Here is a 10,333-nt window from a genome sequence, read left to right as displayed (position 1 = left end):
CTACCTCTGACACACCCCAAAGATAGCCTCATTAACACAAATTTTATTTCCTATTACTAGACTTTTATAAACTCCTTTTATGTGCTATGGCTAGACATATATGCTGACCCAACAGGATCTTCATTTCTCACCCTTTCTGTAGCATTCTGTTCCATTAATATGAGCTCTGGGACTTGAATACCCTTCAAAAACCATATAAATGATCCAGGTTCAATAAAAGCCTGCTTTAATTCAAGTCTGGGGCTTTCTTTGAGTCCTTTATTATATTAGCAAGTTATTTAAGGACATTTCCATGCCAACATTTTCATATCAGGAACTAGCACTCTAATTCCCTCTGTGGTCTCAGAGCAGGTGGAAGATGGAAAATAGAATGCCACCTTGGCTCTAATATAATATCAGAGAAGGATGTGGGCTGTATTGTTGTCATACATCTCCATTAACACACACCTCTCTCTGTAGCCCCTCCTCTGCCAGTTTAAGCACACACCCTCACAACCAGCTCTGTGAAATGCTGGCTGTGTCAAATGCAAACATTGCTTAGGCTATAATTTTCCCTAGGCCTATCCCTAGTATTATATATTATCCAATAAGCTACTCACTGGTGATAATGATAATAAATATTACAGTAATTCATGGTGTGGCAAAAAGAACTTTGGGACATAGAGAAAGGAGACATACATTCAGACGATGGTTCTGACCCATATTGACTGTGTATGTGTGGCCATGGGCAAGTCATTTCATCTTTCTAGGTCTTCGTTTCTTTAGCTACAAAATTAGAGGATTGGATTCTAGAGGTTCTCTAACAACTCTTCCAGCCCTAAATGCCCTGATCCTTAGACATTTAACTTCTCTGAACCTATGTCCTCATCTGAAAAAATGTAGGTAAAAAGAGCTGCAATACCCACCACAAAGGATTTCAAGGAAGATGTTTTGTATATGGGTTTAGACATATGCCTAAAAGCTAGTAAACTGTACATGCCCTTTGACTCAGTAACATAGCTACTAGGTCAATACCCCAAAGAGAAGAAAGAAAAAGGAAAAGGACTCATATGTGTAAAAATATTTATGGTGGCAAAGAACTGAAAATTGAAGGGATGTCCCTCAATTGGGGAGTGACTGAACAAGTCATGGGAAATTAATATAAGCAAATACTGATATTCATAGTGCGCTATGAAATGATGAAGGTGATGATTTCAGAAGAACTGGGAAGACTTATATGAACTGATGTGGAATGAAGTGAGCAGAGCCAGGAGAACAAATTCACACAATGACAATGATACTGTAAATACAAACAACTCTGAAAGACTTAGAAACTCTGATCAATACAAGGACCAGTCACAATTCCAGAGGATTCATGATGAAACATGCTAGTCCCCTCCAAGACAGAGAAGTGATGCACTCAGATTACAGACTGAGGCATTAGAAGAAGGTGAAGAGCATATGGCTAATGGAGGAATTTGTTTTGCTTAACTATACATGTTTTTAACAGGGGTTCTCTTTCTTTTGCTTTCTCTATACGTAGGGTAGGGAGAATTTGGCTGAAAATGAAGTAAAACTGACATTTTTTCAAGTGCTATACAAATTTGAGTGATTACTGTGATGGATAATATGTAACCCAAATGTCAAGAGAGGCTCTAAAACCTCTGCACTCTTCGCATTTCAACTAGATTCTAGCTAAGAGATTCTCAGTATTTCATCTATTTTCATCTGTTCCTACCCAGAATCTCTCACTGGAAAAAACAGTCATCATCATCAAAATCTAGCTGATTTTAACTTGACTCTTGGGCTAGGCATTTCCATAAACTACTTAAGGTTTCCAGAGTTTTTAAGCATAGGATATTTAAGACAATCACAGGCTTCTTTCCCTACCACCTTTGGGTCTCTTTGCCCTTCTCTTTTTCTCCCTCTTCTCTCTTTCCCCTTCCACTCCTCCCTTTTCTTTTCCTTTCTCCTCCCCTTTCCTTCTCTCTCTCTCTCTCTCTCTCTCTCTCTCTCTCTCTCTCTCTCTCTCTCTCTCTCTCGCTCTCTCTCTCGCTCTCTTGCTCTCACTCTCTCCATTTCCTTCCTTCTTTCCTCTTCTTTACCTTCCTCCTCCTCCTCCCTTTCCTTCACCCTTCTCCCTCTCTTTCCTTCTCCCTCTCCTTCCTCTCTTCCCTCCCCTCCCCCCTCTTCCTTTCCTTTCCCCCTCTCTATCCTTTATCCAACCTAGAGGATACCAGTGGTAGTAGTAGAGATGATAGGAGGCCCCAGAGCCCACTGATGCAGCTGTCCCAGGACACAATCACCAAAAAGTCCACCTACTGGATCAGTGAGCTGACAGTCACCAGTAAACATTACAAACTTCTGGAAAATATGAACAAACTGACCAGCCTGAAGTATCTCAAAGTGAAAGATATTGTAGTAAACATTAGTAGAAATATAAAAGATTCAAACCAGATGGATACAGCACTTTAGCCTTATCTGGATCAGATCACTTTAACTGAGGATCACATAGCAGCTCTTGAGTAGGTAGCCTACAAGTTGGATACATATCAGGAAAAAATAGAAGCAAAGTATAAGAAGCTAGGGAAGCGATGAAAGAATTAATTCTTTAGCACAAAAACTTTACCTACAAGAATGTTTCCTAAGAGCTAAAATGTGCCAGATGGAACATATTAAAATTCCATGCTTCAGTTCCATAAAAAGAAACAATGTTGCTGATCCAAGGAGAATCCCAGCCCCTGAGATTTGGTTGGATATTATGATTTTGGCTGCCCTTTGTTGTTTTTCTAAAACTGTACCCCTCTGAGCTTCATATAAATTCCCTGATTTCCTCTTACTATGCTTCATTCCATGCCCTGGATAAAGGTTCAGAATTCAGAACTGACCCCCTCTGAAGCAGATACAGACAGATGAGAGAATCTGGTTTTCGTGTCTCCTACAGTACTAGTAAATTCCTTTCTCCCCCACCCACTTCTTATGACTCAGTCTTTGACTCTTTTTAAAGTTTATCGTTCTTACTGTTGCTGATGTATTGTAACCCTGTGCCTGAATTTAAAAAAATAAAATACTATATATAACAGTTTAAAAAAAGACAGCAATATCCAAAGCAAAGTCATCTTAAAGCATGTACAATTCATAGAAGAGATTAGCATCCCTCCCCACCCCTCACCTAAAAGAACGCAATAGGGATGAGTGATCAACTACTAGCGGTAGTCCTAAACATCTTCCTGCCAAAATGGTTAGTATTCAGTTCCAGAAAACTCATGTCATCTATAAAGTCTAGAGCCACTACTAACAGCATGAGTATACTGTGATGGCTAATCCTGTGGCGAGTATAGGTATTGCATCCTGTCTGCCAACCACTCAACCTATTTCTTGCTTTGGCCTTCTCATAGAGGTCATCCATTCCTCTCAATCGATGTGTGTTTCATAATGACCATAGCTACTGTCTGCTGCTGCTACCTTTGATCACAGTTCCACAGCACCATTCTTAGTGAGACTTTTTTGTTTCCACATTGGCAACATAACTCTAAAACTCTTCTCTCTCCTAATTTCATGTTCCTTTTTTTCTTTTTCTTCTTCCATGCTTCTATTCCCAACCATCCCTACTCTCCTAACATCCTCTGCTTGATTATTTTCTGCCATAAATCTTTCAACCACAGCATTCTTGGGAAGCAATTTTACCCTACCAGTGTCATTTCTTCTCTAAAATACATATACTTCCCGATTCCTTCCATTCTTGCCTTGCTACAGAACTCAAAGAGAAAAAATTTCAAGAAAAGTTCTTGTCCATATTACAAAACAAAACAAAAGAATAATTATTTGTAGCAGATAGGCATGAGAATCATCCCTGTCTTTGTTCTCATCACTCAAGTTTGTAATCACAGAATTTTCAAGTTGGAAGGGACCTCACAGGCCATCCAGCCCGATTTATACCTGAAATGCTCTTCTACCACATACATAATCAGTAAGTGGTCATTTATCTAGTCTCTATCTGAAGACCTCTAATGAATCTTCCTCATTCCAAGGCAGCCCATCCTTGGAGTCATCCTTGACTCCTTTACTTAATTCCCCAAGTTCAATCAATTGCCAAAGCTTATTGATCCTACATCCACAGGATTCTCATATCTACCCCTTTACCTCCAGCCCCACGGCCACTACATTACTTACGGATTTCATCAACTCTTACCTAGATTATTTAGTAGCTCCCTAACTGGTCCCTCTTCTTGTATCATCTCTGATCTCTTCCATATAACTGCCAACTTAGTGTTTTAAAGCACAGATCTAACCCTATTTTTCCCATACTTTGCAATTTTTAGTGGTTCTCATACAGGCTTTATTACACACTGATGTTCCCTTTAACTGAGATGTCTATAGTATACAACTGAAACTACCCAGCCTGGCATTATAAGTCTTTCTAAAATCAGGCTCCTGACTATGCCCGAAGGGCTATAAAAATGTGTGTACCCTTTGACCAAGCAACAGCACTTCTAGGGTTATAACCCAGAGAGATCATACAAACGGGAAAAGGACCCACATGTACAAAAATATCTACAGCAGTTCTTTTGTGGTGGCCAAGAGTTGGAAATGAGAGGATGCCCATCAACTGGGGAATGGCTGAACAAGTTGTGGTATATGAATGTCATGGAATACTATTGTGCTATAAGAAATGATAAGCAGGCAGACTTCAGAAAAACCTGGAAAGACTTGTATGGTCTGATGCTGAGTGAAGTGAGCAGAACCAGGAGAACATTGTACACAGTAACAGCCACCTTGCGCGATGACTAATATTAATAGACTTAACCCTTCTCAGCAATGCAAGGATCTAAGATATCTTCAAAGGCTTCATGATGGAAAATACTATCCATATCCAAAGAAAGAACTATGTAGTTTGAATACAGGTCGAAGCATACTATTTGCTATTTTTTTCCTGTTGTGTTTTGTTTCCTCTCTCTGGTAGTTCTTCCTACTGGCTCTAATTCTTACTTATAACATCACTAATGTGAAAATATGTTTAATAGAAATGTATATGTATAGTCTATATCAGATTGTGTGCTGTCTTGGAGAGGGAGATGGGGAGGGAGGGGGAAAAAATTTAAAACTCAAAAGCTTATGGAAGTGATTGTTGATAAATCTAAATAAATAAATGAATGAATGAGTGAATAAATGAATGAATACATAAAGAAATGAATGAATGAATGAATAGATAGATAAATAAATAAATTATTGAATGAATGAATAAATAAGTGAATGAATGAATGGATAGATAAATGAATGAATAAATGAATAAAATAAATAAGTAAATGAATGAATGAATGAATAAATGAGTGAGTGAGCAGGTAAATAAATAAATAAATGAGTGGATAAATGAACAAACAAATAACTGAATAAATAAGTTAATAAATTAATAAATAAAGAATAAGTAAATGAATGAATGAATGAATGAACAAATGAATGGATAGATAGATAAATAAATAAGTAAAGTCCAGCTCCTGCATACCTTTCCAGATTTATTTCACACTACTTATCACACATTACCCTCAAAAATGCTTTGTTTCAGCCAAAGAGACCTACTATTACCCAAACTCAGCATGCCATCTCCCATATCATTGCCTTCCTTTGCAAACACTATCCTCCATGCCTGGACGCACGGCTCCTCACTTCCACCCGTTAGAATTTCAAGCTTTTTTCAAAGCTCATCTTAGGCTCCACCTCCTCCATGAAGCTTTTCCTGATCCCTCTAGTTACAGGCACTCTCCCCCTCCTAAAATTACTTTGTATTTAGTTATGTCTCTATTGTAACCCTCCTCCCTATCATACCTGCCCTCAGGTCAATGAAAGCTCTTTTAAGTCAGTTTTTTAAAATCATTATATGTCTACCAATTAGCCACATGCCTTGAATATAGTAAATGCTTAATGTTTGTTGAATTATAATGATACAATATGTATATTCCATGCAGGAGACTAGAACCCAAGTTTTCCCCAGTGCCTGCTTCTTGGTTCCAGTATATTTGAGGAAACTAACATAATACATGAGATGCAATGAGATTCAATGACTTGCTTAAAGTTACAGCTCAATTCATGGCCAAGAGAATCCAATTAAAGAAGTATTTATCAAATAAGCCATCAATTAACAATCAACAGGTATAATTAAATGACCAGCACTGTGCATAAGTACTAAGTGCTAAGTACTTCAGATAGAAGTACAAAGAACGAAACAATTCCTGCACTCAATAAGCTGCCATTTTACAAAGAAAGACATATGGTTTCCAAGGCACTGTGTGTTCACTGGGAATACAAAGACAAAATGTGTAAAACAATCTCTGCTCTCAAAAAGCTTACATTATAGTGTGGGGATTAAAAAAAGGTTTGAAGTGTTGGACCGCCTTTGGATTTTATTCATCTAAATCACTTCTTAATTTGTTTTTATATTTTGATAACTGTATTTCAATATAATTGGTTTCTTTTGTAATCCCATGTGTTTTATTTCATGCATTTAAAAATACTATTTTGAGAATGGATGCATAGAGCTCACCCGACTACCAAAGGAGTCCATGACACAAAAAAAGTTAAACTATGTTTTATACCCTGATCTAAATAAAAGTCTGTTTTTTTCTCTGTTTTCTGTTGCCTTATTTATTTTAACTGCTTAAATGGCAATGTTCTCCAGAGTAAAAGTAAAACAATTCATATGTAACTATTATGGATACAAAATAATCATTCCTCTCCTTGCACAATTATAAAACAACCTAGATCTCAGATGAGTTTTCCTAGCACATATCTGGTTATAGTTCAACTTCCTTTTAGTTGCTAAATAAAATTAAAATCCCTTTAACTGTTGCAGATGAGGAAACTGAAGCCCAGAGATGGCACAAATTGCCCAAGATCACACACAGGTAGCAGAAGGAAGATTTTTAAACTAGTTTCTCTGACTCCAAATGCAACCCCCTTTTCTTTATCCCTTGCTTCTAGTACTAGGGTGGGAAGCTGTCAGTTGATGCACAAACAGCTCCAAATTACAAAGGACTGGACTGAGATTTCATCCAGCAGATCCCTGAGAAAAATAACAGAATCTCAAGACTTGGAAGGGGCCTTAGAGGACATCTAACCCAATTCACACCAGAGGAGGAACCCCCTCTACAACATACCTAGCAAATGGTCATCCTGTATTTGCTTCAAGACCTCTAGTTTCCTTAACAAAGAAATGATATATTAAAAAATTAAAAGCTTATTCTAGAAACTGGGTGCCCAGAGGCAAAGGGTCAGCAACAGCGTTATGGAAATGGTAGAACTTGTTGTGAATAACTTACAAAGCAAAACTGAGTATAATCCTACTGGGTAAAAAATAAAATAGAATAAAGTAAAAATGGATCTTTAATAAGATAAAGCCCTTCCAACTATTCTCTATGGAAAAAACAAAACCAACATAGAAACTCTGAAGTTCAAACACAAGAGTTAGAAGAAACATTAAAAAGTAAATACAAATGAACAATCATTTTAAAAAGAAAAAAGGACAAACAATATACATTCTAATCATACACAAATTCTTTTGAACTTGGGCAATGTGGATATTTGTTTGGATTAAAGGTGTTTATAATAAGTTTTGTTTTCTTTCATTCTCAATGGGGTGAGAAGGTTGGGAAGGGAAGAGGAAAAGATGGATTTTTGTTGATTGAAAAAATAAGATTTTTTTTTAAAACTTATGGAATTGATCTAAAGCAGTCCTTATATTAAAATTTACATCTTTAAATGCTTTCACCAACAAAAGAAAGAAGAAATCAGTAAATGAGTCTGTCAACTAAAAAACTAGAAAAGCAAAAAATTGAAAACCCTCAATTAAACATCAAAGTAGAAATTCTGAAAACTAAAGAGATTAACAAAACTGAAAGCAAAACAACAATAACAATGTTGAATCTATAAATACAAATAGGATCTGGGTTTTTTTAATAACAAAATATATAAACACTAGTTATTTAGTCTGATTTTTTAAAAATAGGAAACCAAATTGTTTATATCAAAAATAACAGAAGATGAAATAAAGGAAGCTATTTTGCTCAATTATATGCCAACAAAGCTGATAAAGCATTAATACTTGCAAAAAATATATAGAATACTCAGCTTAACTTAAGAAGAAATAGATTATTTAAGTAATCCAATCTCAGAAAAAAAATTGAACAAGATATAAATAAGCACTCAAAAGAAAAAAATACAGGACCAGATGGATTTTCAAGTGAATGCTATTAAACATTCGAGAAGAATTAATAGTCATATCTCAAAAAGTCTTTGCAAAAATAAGAAAATAAGAGACCCTTCTAAACTTTTCCATGATACAAATATAATCTTGTCGCCTAAATCAGGGAGAGACAAAGCAGAGAAAGAAAACTAACAACTAATATATTTAATGAACATTGACGTAAAAATATTAGCCAAGACTCCAACAACATATTTATGTGATTGTATACAATGACCAGATCAAGTTTATACCTGAAATGTAGGTTTGGTTAATATTAGGAAACTATAAACACAATGGATCATATCAACAACAAAAATCATGAAAACCACACTATTATGTCAACAAATGTTGAAAAGGCTTTTGATAAAATGTAATACTTGGTTCAGTTAAAAAAAAAATAAAAAGAGGAGGCAGCTAGGTGGCACAGTGGATAAGAGCATCGGCTCTGGATTCAAGAGGACCTGAGTTCAAATCCAGCCTCAGACACATAACACTTACTAGCTGTGTAACCCTGGGTAATTCACTTAACCCCTATTGCCCAACCAAAAAAAAAGAAAAAAGAAAAAAGAATCAGAGAGTTAGGAAATAAATGGATTTTTCTTTATCTATAACCAAGAGCAAACATTATATTTAATGGAGAAATGTTGGAGGCCTTTCCAATAAGATTAAGGTTAAAGCAAAGATGTCTATTATCATTACTACTATATAATATAGTTGTAGAAATGCTAGCTCTAGCAAAAAAAAAAAAAAGACAAAAAAACATCACTTTTGCAGACTATATAATAGTTTCTCTAAGGAAATTTAAAGATTCAACTAAGAAAATAATTGAAACTATACAGTAAGCAAAGTTGTAGGACATAAAATGAATCCAAATAAATCACCAGAATTTCTGTATCTTATCTCAGCAAAAACAGATGAAAAGAAAAACCCCATTGAAAATAACTATGAAAATCTATAAATACTTGGAACTCTACCACACAAAACAAACTTGGGAGCTATATGAATGCAACTATAAAAACACCATTTACAAAAATAAAGAAGTAAATAATTGGAGAAATATTAATTCATTGTGGATAGGCAAAGCCAATATAATAAAAAGAACAGTATTATCTAAGTTAATTTACTTATTCAGTTCCACAATTAAACAATGAAAGATTACATGATAGAACTAGAAAAATAATAGCAAAATTCATGTGAAATAATAAAAGTTTAAGAATCTCAAGGAAAATAAATTTTAAAAGTAGGAAGGAAGGGGGCCTAGTATTACTAAATCTCAAATTAAACTATAACACAGCAATCATTAAAAAATTATTTGGTACTAGTTGGAAAATAGAAAGCTAAGACTGAATAATACTTTTCCTCTTTCTTTTTTTTCAGAACATGAGGAAATTTGTTTCGCATGACTTCATATTTGTAATGAGTTTTGTGTTTTTTGCCTTCTCAGTGGATGGGGAAAAGGTAAGAGGCAGGAGAAAATCTGAAAATAAAATTAAATTGGATAATTTTTTTTAAAAGAAAGAAAAATAGAGCTTGATCAATTGATAAGACAACTTACAAATGAACATTGTAACCTGGTGAAAGAACTCCCTATTTGACAAAAACTACAGGGGAAAACTGGAAAACAGCCCTTACAAAAATCAGCATATACCAACTTTCCACACTGTACATCAAAATAAGCTCCAAACATATACGTGATTTAGACAAAAAGGATGACATCATAAACAAATTAGAGGAGCAAAGAGAGATTTATGCATAAGGGGAAAGTTCTTAATCAAAGGATGGAGAGGATTACATAATATAAAATGGAAAATTTCAATCACATAAAATTTAAAGGGTTTTTTTTTTTGCACAAACACAACCAGTGCAATTAAAATTAGATGAGAAACTGGCAACTGATGAAAAAAAAATCCTTGCAGTAAATTTCTCTGATAAAAGTGAGTTCTGAGAGATATAAGAAACTAAAAAAAATTATAAGCATGATACATATGCCAATACATGTGACCAAAGAATAAAAGGGGGTAGGTTTAAAAGGAAGCAATCTTATTAACAAATGGGAGGGGGGGCAACTCCAAATTACTAATAATTAGAGAAATACAAAATTTGGAACTCAAAATCTTG

This window comes from Phascolarctos cinereus, unplaced genomic scaffold (assembly GCF_003287225.1).
Source record: "Phascolarctos cinereus isolate Bilbo 61053 unplaced genomic scaffold, phaCin_HiC Scaffold_2;HRSCAF=192, whole genome shotgun sequence".
In the NCBI taxonomy this organism is placed as follows: Eukaryota; Metazoa; Chordata; class Mammalia; order Diprotodontia; family Phascolarctidae; genus Phascolarctos; species Phascolarctos cinereus.
This window is presented reverse-complemented; position numbering follows the sequence as displayed.